The sequence below is a fragment of the Oryctolagus cuniculus genome, chromosome 18, assembly GCF_051225735.1.
Source record: "Oryctolagus cuniculus isolate XC-2025 breed Fujian yellow rabbit chromosome 18, ASM5122573v1, whole genome shotgun sequence".
Classification (NCBI taxonomy): Eukaryota; Metazoa; Chordata; class Mammalia; order Lagomorpha; family Leporidae; genus Oryctolagus; species Oryctolagus cuniculus.
Window position 1 is genome coordinate 46,760,647 of NC_142884.1, and position 9,904 is coordinate 46,770,550.

Genomic DNA, 9,904 nt, shown 5'->3' on the forward strand with positions numbered 1-9,904 from the left:
TTCACTGTCTGCACCTTTACAAATATTTGCAAATGGTTATCATGCCCTATCCTGGCACTTATCACACAGCAAAAGCCTTCAATATCTTTAATACTTAATAACCAGGCAAGTGTCTTAACTGTTTTTCTCTCCTGCAATTTCAACTGTCTAACATGTTATGGTAATTACCTAATGCAGTCCTCTACTGCACACTGCTGAATTCAAAATCCCGTTTGCTTTCCTAAGCAGATGCAGTCTTGGATAAAACCAATCTGTGTGGCTACCAATGCCACCAAAAGCTGGTCAAAGAGCCACCACTATGACAGACAGGAGAGCTTGGTCATGACATCTGTTGTAGTTAGTCTCACCTCTACCCCCATGTGACATTGTGGAAGTCACTACCATCAATCTCAGGGTTTTTTCCTATAAAGTAAGAGTTCAGATAGATTTTCTCTATGGAGTCTTCTAGATCCATGATAGCGGGCCAGCGCTGTGGCATAGCAGGTAAAGCCGCCGCCTGCAGTGCCAGCATCCCTTATGGGCACTGGTTTGAGTCCTGGCTGCTCCACTTCAGATCTAGCTTTCTGCTATGGCCTGGGAAAGCAGTAGAAGATGCACCTGCATGGGAGACTGGAAGAAGCTCTTGGCTTCAGATTGGCCCAGCTCCAGCCGTTGCGGCCATTTGGGGAGTGAACCAATAGATGGAAGATTTCTCTCTCTCTCTCTGCCTCTGCCTCTCTGTAACTATGCCTTTCAAATCAATAAATAAATATTTTTTTTTTAAATCCATGATTATAAGGCTAACATCTATGGGTACTTTAAAAAGTCCATGGGAATGAAGGTAGCAAGTTTATTTTGTTGCAAAAAAATTTGAAGCCATCATTTTATTTTTTTAAAGGCAGGGACAGAGAGAGAGAGGGAGAGACAGAGAGAGAAAGAGATCTTCCATCTGCTGATGCACTCCCCTAATGGCCACATCCACTGGGGCTGGGCCAGGGTAAAGCCAGGAGCTAAGAGCTATTTCCATGTCTCCCACATGGGAGGCGGGGCCCAGGTACTTGGGCCATCTTCTGCTGCTTTCCCAGGCCATTGGCTGGATCAAAAAGGAGCTGGATCAGAAGCGGAGCAGGTGGGACTTAAACCAGTGCCCATACGGGATGCAGGTGCTGCAGGCAGTGGGCCACTGGCCCACCATGCATTCTCATAATACGAGGGTTTCATGAACCTTTTGAAGACACCCTCACACTCAGAGTGAAGTCAAACGTCTTTACAACACCTGCTAAATCCTACATGTTCTAGCCTCTGCCTACAGTTCAAACCATGCTTGTATCACTCATTCCATTGATCTTAGATTCCCTTCCTCCAAATGAGACAATGAGACAAGCATGTAAGTCCAAGAAGCTGATTAGAAAGGGAAATCATTAGGGGATGGGGAAGGGAAGGATCCAATGAAGGGTACATTACCAAGCAGCTTGTCGCAATGGCCAACCAAAGTTCAATGCCACTGAGGACTCCAGGGAGACAGTGAGTGAAGAGCAGAGAACATGTGCAAAAAGTGGTGGTCTTAGGGAAGAATCTGGGATAGTAAATACTTGCAGTATCTTTATTTCCTGAGTCTGTGATCCTGGCAGGCATTACTAATTAACTGCCATACACTCTTCCACGGATCCTTTGGCCCCAGAAACGTGGCAGGCCAAGAGATCAAGGTTAACATTGCCAGTGGTAAATTACACGGAAAGTAGAATGGCATGATATAATATGTGACACATATCACATATCATATTACTACACGATATGAGAAGGGCATTTCATCTCTGTGGCATGTTTCCCAAAAACCCACAACCCCCATTCAAAAAAAAATAAAAATAAAAAAAAATTCAAAATGGATGGACATTCTAAACAATACCTGACCAACACTCTTCAAAACTGTCAAGATCATGAAAAACAGGAAAGACTGAGAAACTGTCACAGACTAAAAGCTAAGGAGACATAATGACTAAATACAATGTGGTATTTTAATAATATCCTGAATCAAAAAAGGGGCTTTAATGGAAAAAAAAAAAAAACCACAGATCTAATAAACTCTGAATAAAGCCTTGCATTTGGTTAATGGTAATGTACCAATGGTAATTTATTAATTTTGATGAGCACACTGTAGTTGTGTAATGTGCTAACATAAGGGGGGGGAGGGTAACATGTAAGCATACAAGACTGTATATTTGTGAATTTTCTGTGAATCTCAAATTATTCCAAAATAAAAAGGAATTTTTTTCAAAGTCAATGACCCTGACCTTGTCATTATTAGTATGAACATGCACAAAACACTTAATCTCTCTGTTTCACATACCACGTCAGTATAAGTACCTTTCATCTTTTCAGATATTTTAATGCAGATAAAAGAGATTGATATTAAATACTATCAAAATGCAGATAGAACATTTAGCTCAGGGCATATTCTAGAGAATAAATGATCCTGTCAAACCTAGTGTTCCTTTTCTCTAGTTTCAAATAATTTAAAGATTTAAATGCAGCCATTGACTTTCTAAACTTTTTAACTTAATTTTTTAAATGTAACTATTTTCCAAAATATCTTTTATGTGTACTCAAATTTAATTGAAAAGTTTGAGGTCTGGGCAGAGAGAGAATCTATTGAGTCCTTTGAAGCTAAGGGATTGCTGGCTCTAACACTAACAATCAACTAAATTGCTACAAATCTTCTGTTAACACTCTCCAGATGATATCTGGGCTGTGGACAGTTTAAGATTCCTACAGCTTTTCCCTTGAAGATGCATACCAAGTGCAAGGTTCAGACTCTCTGTGTACTCATGGATCCCATAATTCATTGTCTAGGTGAAATGGGCTGCTTTTGAAAACTTGGAGACTACAACCTTCACTTTTCCAATTGTGTAGCTAGCAGGTTTCATTTACAGTATATTGCAACAAGTCCCTGGGAGTTTCCACCGAAGCCCATAAATCAGAATCAGTTAAGAAAAATGTTCAACAGAATTTTCCATTTCTGCAGATAGACAAGGTTGAGAAATATCAAAGGTAGAGTAGTATAGTGTGAAATGACACTTTCTAAAGGGCTCTTTTGAGCAATTTATTAGGAATTTGTCAAAGACATGCCAAGTGCTTATCAGTGAATCAGGCACGTATTATAATGCTTATTGTAGCATTTAAAGATCATGATACTTGTCACTTAGATTGTATTTAACATGCTCAAAACATTTCAATTCTAATTAAATATTCTCTCACATGAATCTGTGTAGAGAAAAAAAAGAAACATTTATAGGAGAAAGAAACACCCAGATTCACAAATAAAAAAATCCATCAAAGGCGGCTGGGGAACTTGAGTATAGTATTAAATATGTAGGCAAATGTATAACATCTTGAGTTTCAGCCAGAAGTCTACACTAGCTCCCCAAACAACCATTCAGAGTTCAGTCTTCTCATCAAAATAAGCCTTTGTGCTCTTTTTTTCCTAAAATTTTTGCTGCCCTAGAAGAGTCTTTTGAGGTTTGGGCTAATTATGTGGAGCAAACAGGGAAATCAAGCTCTTCCATTATCCCAAAGATGGAGTTTGCCTTTTCAGAAATCAAGCTCCTTGGATGTAGGTTCAACACATTCCAGCTTCATGATGTCCTTTTGTTCTATTTTCCAGGTACTAAAAGACATTACTGTTGCCCATGGGACAACACTTTGGTAGAGGAAACAACCAGAGGCCACCAGCAACAGGTAATCAATCTGCTATTGGGAGACACAAAGCAAGGATTTTGGCTGAGAAAAATTTGGGATTCCAAATTCAAATTCAGATGCCCAATGAAGATCTTTTATTTTCATGTACAAACGGTGAACCCCAAAGGTGGGCAAGGTGGCAGAGTTTATCCAGATTTTACCAATGCAGACCCTTCGGTCCAGACACAGGACTTCAAGGAATCCAGCCCACATTCACACTATGTACAAAGTACATGCATGAGTGTGTTTATTGAAGCACTGCTCATAGCAGAGAAAAAAAAAATGGAATTCTTCAACATACTCCTCGACAGGGAAATGTAGAGTTAATCCACCTAACTTAATCTGTTTTGGTTGCTATCATAAATTGAATGACTAAAAACAATAGAAATTTATTACACCCAATTCTGGAGGCCAGAAGTCCAAGATCTAGGTGCCCCATATTGGGGTTCTAGTGAGGATCCTCCTCCATGGTGGAGACAGCCAATTTCTAGCCGTGTCCTCACATGCCAAAAGAAACAAGACTGCTCTCTGCCCACCTGCCCCCTACTTTTTGTTTTAAGATGTAATTATTTGCCCGGCGCCACAGCTCACTAGGCTAATCCTCCACCTGCGGCGCCGGCACACAGGGTTCTAATCCCAGTCGGGGCGCCGGATTCTGTCCCGGTTGCCCCTCTTCCAGGCCAGCTCTCTGCTGTGGCCAGGGAGTGCAGTGGAGGATGGCCCAAGTGCTTGGGCCCTGCACCCCATGGGAGACCAGGAGAAGCACCTGGTTCCTGGCTTCGGATCAGCGCGATGCACCAGCCACAGCATGCCGGCGCGGCGGCCACTGGAGGGTAAACCAACAGAAAAAGGAAGACCTTTCTCTCTGTCTCTCTCTCTGTCCACTCTGCCTGTCAAAAAAAAAAAAATGTAATTATTCTTTTATTTGAAAGGCATAGTGAAAGAGAGGGAGAGACACAAAGACATATCTCCCTTCCACTGGTTCACTCTCCAAATGGCCACAACAGCCAACCCTGGGCCAAGTTGAAGCCAGGAGCCAGGTCTCCCATGTGGGTGGCAGGGGCTTACATACTTGAACCGTGATCCGCTGCTTCCCAAGTGCATTAGCAGGAAGCTAGATCAGAAATAGAGTAGTCAGGACTCAAACCAGCACTCTGATATGGGATATGATATGAGTTTGTCCCAAGTGATGGCCTAACCCACTGTGCCCCAGTGCACCCCATCTGGGCCCCCTTTGTAAAGGTATAAATCCCATTAATGAGGAATGGAATCCACCCTCATGAGCTAATCACCCCCAAACCCCACCTCCAATGCCATCATTTTAGGATTAGAATTATAGCATAGGAATGGGGGAGGGAGGAAATGGTCCATTGCACCACCTAATATCATTCAACCCTGAAAAAGAATGGGCTAGAACTATTGTCACATCAACTGGTTATGTTGGTATTTTGCTGCTACATAAGGAACTAGCCACCACAGCTTTATCCAGGAAGATAAAGAAATGGGAGTTTTTCAAAAGGCCTAAATTATTTGAGAAGCAAGACAATGATATAATCAATCATATGAGCAACAGAGCAAGATGAGTCAAGTTCAAATCCAAGCTCTAATCTCCATGTGACTTTGGTCTCATTGGCTATATCCATGATCCTTGTTTTCATTAACTATAAAATGTGGCTGATATTAGCAGTATCCCCTCTGTAGGGTTCTTATGAGAATTAAATGAAACAATACAGAGTATTTAGCACAATACCTTGCACAGAGATAATACTCGACACATGTCAGCTATACATAATATACTACTATACATATACTATATATATACTATACTATATACTATATATATATATACTATACTACTATATATAATATGCAGCTGGAAAGGATCTTAAAGCCTGCTCCTACAAACGTAGTGTGTGGAGAGGCAGAGAGGCAGCAACATCACCTGGGAGCTTGTCAGAATGCAGAGGCTTGGGGCTCACTCCAGAGCTAAATCAGAATATGCATTTGAACATGGTCCCCACAATTATAGTTCAACACTAGTAGGTCTGGGGTACAGGCTGAGATTCTGCATGTCTAACAAACTCCCAGGAAATGCTACTGCCAGTGGTCTTTGGTCCACGCTTTGAGTGGCACTTCAAAGTTGTAAAAATGGGACTTCCTTAAGGAAGGCACAGTTCTGTCCCCTCATTTAAACTGAGTTCAGAAAAGGCGGCGACTGCTCCAGTCGCACACCAGTCCACAGTAAATTTGGGACTCAGCTCCAGCATTCCCTATTCAGCACCTTATACTTTGAACAAAGGCTTCAGGTTGAAAACTGTCAGACCAACATGGTTCTTCAAGTGCACAGCGGACGGTTTTAAACGGACTTACTCTCGGATTCTGAGATTCTGTACACATGTCAAGGTAAGTGAGACCCTAAATGGTTGTTTTAATGAATGCAATGTTATAATTCACGCAGAGTCACTGTTGTACCTAGCAAATTCATAATTAGAGGTAATTTTGCACCTGCTGTCACGGGAAGATGGCATTTCCTTTAATTTAGTTTGATGCCTTGATTATACCGTGGGAGCGGCAGGAGACAAGGCAATCTCTCACTCCACTCTTGGAGAAAACACACAGCCTTTAGTTTGTAGTTATGATTAATAAAGCCATTTAGCATCCTTAGGCTCATCAGCCACCATTTCTCTCTAGCTGATGCCAAGTCTTCCAGGGAGTGGGAGTGCTTGTCACTCTCCATCCTGTTGCAGAAATGCCAAGAGGCTACTGGGTTCTTTTTAGGATGACCGTTCCAAAAATGCCAATGAAACTAAATTGGGAACACAATCATTGAAGTGACTATGAATCTCAGACCTCCAGACGGGCATCCCAAGGGACCGAGTGCTATTTTTCTACAACTGAATTTACTTTCTAGTTCAAGACTCTGCTTTGGGAGCTTGGGATTTCTCCTTTTTGTGTGTGTGAGCTGTGACTTATCTAGATTTGAGGGAGAATAGGAGCATCAGACATTCAAACATGGAGCCAGAGGCACCCTGTTTGGCACTGATCGTCAATCTCTGTTGGTCTCAGCTGTGTCCCCTTCTGTCACAATCGCAGATTCACCTTGTTCAGTGCTCTCTTGGGGGCCCAGACATCCAGGCTTCTCTCTGCTGTCATGTTCCAGCCAGAGGAGGGTGAGGCTGCTCAGTACAGCTTACCCTCTAAACCCACCAGAAAGCCAGCACTTCCGTTCCTGCGCCATGCTGGGAGGGTGTGTGCTATAGTTTGAATATCCCATTCAAAGCTCATGCTGAAAGTTAATTGCCTTTGTGATTGCATTAAGAGGTGATTAGGTCATGAGGGTTCTTCCCACATGAATTGATTCATGCTGTGATTGTGGGAGTGGGCTCCTGCTAAAAGGGTAAGTCAGGCTCTCCTCTTTCTCTTTCTCTTTCTCTTTCTCTTTCTCTTTCTCTTTCTCTTTCTCTTTCTCTTTCTCTTTCTCTTTCTTTCTCTTTCTCTCTTGCTTTTGCTCTCTCTCTCTTTCACTCTCTTTTGCTCACTTCACCACTCCGCCATGTTATAATTCAACACAAAGGCCCTCATCGAATGCTAGTGCCACTTTCTTGGACTTCCCAATTTCCAGAACTAGGAGCAACATAAACACCCATTGTGCATAAATTATTCAGTCTGTAGTATTCAATTATAGAGCTGAAAAGAAACCGAGTCAATGTGAAAGGTGAGCGAGATGGGTTTGCCAGCTCAAGATTCAAACTCGGGCTCAGATGGGACCAAATTGCTCTTTAGCTACCACACTGCTGAGTCGCTCATTTTCCCCTCTATATTGATCACAATAGGGGGAAGTTTGGGGTTCTGGCGATCTAAGGATATGACATTTGAAATCTATTGGGCATTCTATGGAAGAGGTGAGACGCTCAGGACTGGGAGCCAGGAGAAGGGAAAAGTATAATCTGGGACATGTTCCTTAGCCTATCTGACTATCCCTCTGCCACCCACACGCAATTCTGACCTGTGGCTGAGTTTTCCACTGTGGCAGGCCCCGTCCTTCATTGCACTAATCTGTTGCTGATGAGAACTTAGGTCACTTACACTTTGTCCTATCTTACACAAAGCTGCAGTGGACACTCTTTAGACAGTGCCTGTTCAGGCAGTTGTCTGATCACTAGGGTTTGAGATAGAGGGTGAAGTTACAGAATTAAATGGCTGGAGCCACCCAAGACTCTGTCCCATAGAAATACAACCCATTCCCTTTTGGCTGTCTCTTTGGAAGGAGTTAAAAGAGCATACTTTATGGTCGGAAAACTCAGCTTCACATTACCATTCTGCCACTTATTGGTTATATGAGCCTTAAAAATTCCCTGACTGCTCCTGTTTTCAGATTCCTCAACTACCAGGGTGAGCGTTTGGTCTTGTGGTTAAGACACCAATAAAGACATCCACTTCCCATATCATGTACCTGAGTTTGGTGCCCACTTTCAGCCCCTGGCTCCAGCTTCCTGCTAAGGTACATTCTGGGAGGCAGCAATGAGGGCTCAAGTAATTGGTTTCCGGTCAACCACATGGGAGACTGGATTGAGTTCCCATCTCCTGGCTTTAGCTTGGCCTATTCCGGGCCATTTTTTGAGCATTTGGGGAACACCCCATGCTCACTCCCTCTAAAATAGATCATTAAATTAAATTAAAATCAATGTAATACCTACTTCACAAGATGTTGCAAAACTCAAATGGGATATTATAAGTAAAATATATGAAATGGGGGCTGGCATTGTGGCTCAGCAAGTTAAGCCACAGCCTGTGATGCTGATATCAAAGCCCCAGTTGGAGTCCTGGCTGCTCTGCCTCTACTTCGTATCCAGATTCTTGCTAATGTGCCTGGGAAGGCAGCAGCAGATGGCCTAAGTACTTGGGCCTCTGTCATCCACACAGGAGATCCAGATAGAGTCCCAGGGTCCTGGCCTCAGACTGGCCCAGCCCCAGTCATTGTGTTCAATTGAGAATGAGCCAGCAGATGGAAAATCTCTCTCTCTTTCTCTCTCCCTCTCTCTCTCTCTCTAACTCTCTTTCAAATAAATGAAATAAATATTTTCAAAAATAATTAAATGGCTTTTAAAGATTTTTTTATTTATTTGAAAGTCAGCGTAACACATAGAGAGGAGAGGCAGAGAGAGAGAGGTCTTCCACCTGATGGTTCACTCCCCAGTTGGCTGCAATGGCCAAAGCTGCGCTGATCCGAAGCCGGGAGCCAGGAGCTTCTTCTGGGTCTCCTATGCGGGTGCAGGGGCCCAAGGACCTAGGCCATCTTCTACTGCTTTCCCAGGCCATAGCAGAGAGCTGGATAGGAAGTGGAGCAGCCAGGCCTGGAATCAGCACCCATATGGAATGCCGGCTCTTCAGGCCAGGGCGTTAACCCGCTGCACCACAGTGTAAATGTTAAGCACTGTGCATGGTTACTGAGAACTACTCAAAACATTGATCTGCTGCTGCTGCTGCTGCTGACTTCAACTCACATAGAGACAAAGAAAAGCAAGGGTGGGAAAAGAGAAGAGGACTGTAAGCTGCCAGAGAGAACGTGTCGTTCATGGACACACTCACAGAGAGGTCTGCACCTGCTCCAAGGCAGCTGAATGAGACCATGGTCCCTGACGAAGGGTGAACCTCACTTTTTCTGGCTTGATCCCCAATTCCTGCCTGCATTTTCTTACCTCCAGGAAGAAGATGGCTCGTCTGAATTAACACAGGAAGGCTGCAACGCTCTGAAAAGGCAAACGACTTCTCAGGTGTGCTAAACTCATGGTAAGTTGCTAGTGTAAACATCTAAAGTCAATACAAATTCCCAGTGAAAGATAATTAACTGTAAACTATTTTAGCAAATATGAGATTCTGTTATACATGAAAAACTGCATGATGCCTTGAAGCCAAACTATTCTTTGGAAAGAGCGTACGTTTTTGAGTTTGGGTTTTGAGTTTGGGTTTTAAGTTCAAGTAGGAATGGGGATGGGTGGGGTACAATACAATGGGAAACATAATTACAGGGCAGGATTTTTTTTTTTTTTGGTAGGTTTGTCACTAGTTCTTTTTTTTAAAGACTTTCTTGGTTTTATTTGCTTCTCATGAGGTTCAAACTACAATTGAAACTGGTATTAAAAGACAATCATTACCCCAAGCCCAGAGGATAGAAGACCCAGCGTGTTGC

At 43.0% G+C, this 9,904-nt stretch overlaps 1 long non-coding RNA gene across 1 annotated transcript in view; it reads right to left on the bottom strand.

Annotated features, from left to right (window-relative positions):
* LOC149120951 (uncharacterized) overlaps positions 1-9,495 on the bottom strand; it is a 121,776-nt gene extending 112,281 nt beyond the window's left edge. The window contains exon 1 of the long non-coding RNA XR_016225139.1: positions 9,414-9,495. This is a non-coding gene — a long non-coding RNA (uncharacterized LOC149120951). The remainder of the gene's footprint in view (positions 1-9,413) is intronic.
* Positions 9,496-9,904: the final 409 nt, after the last annotated feature.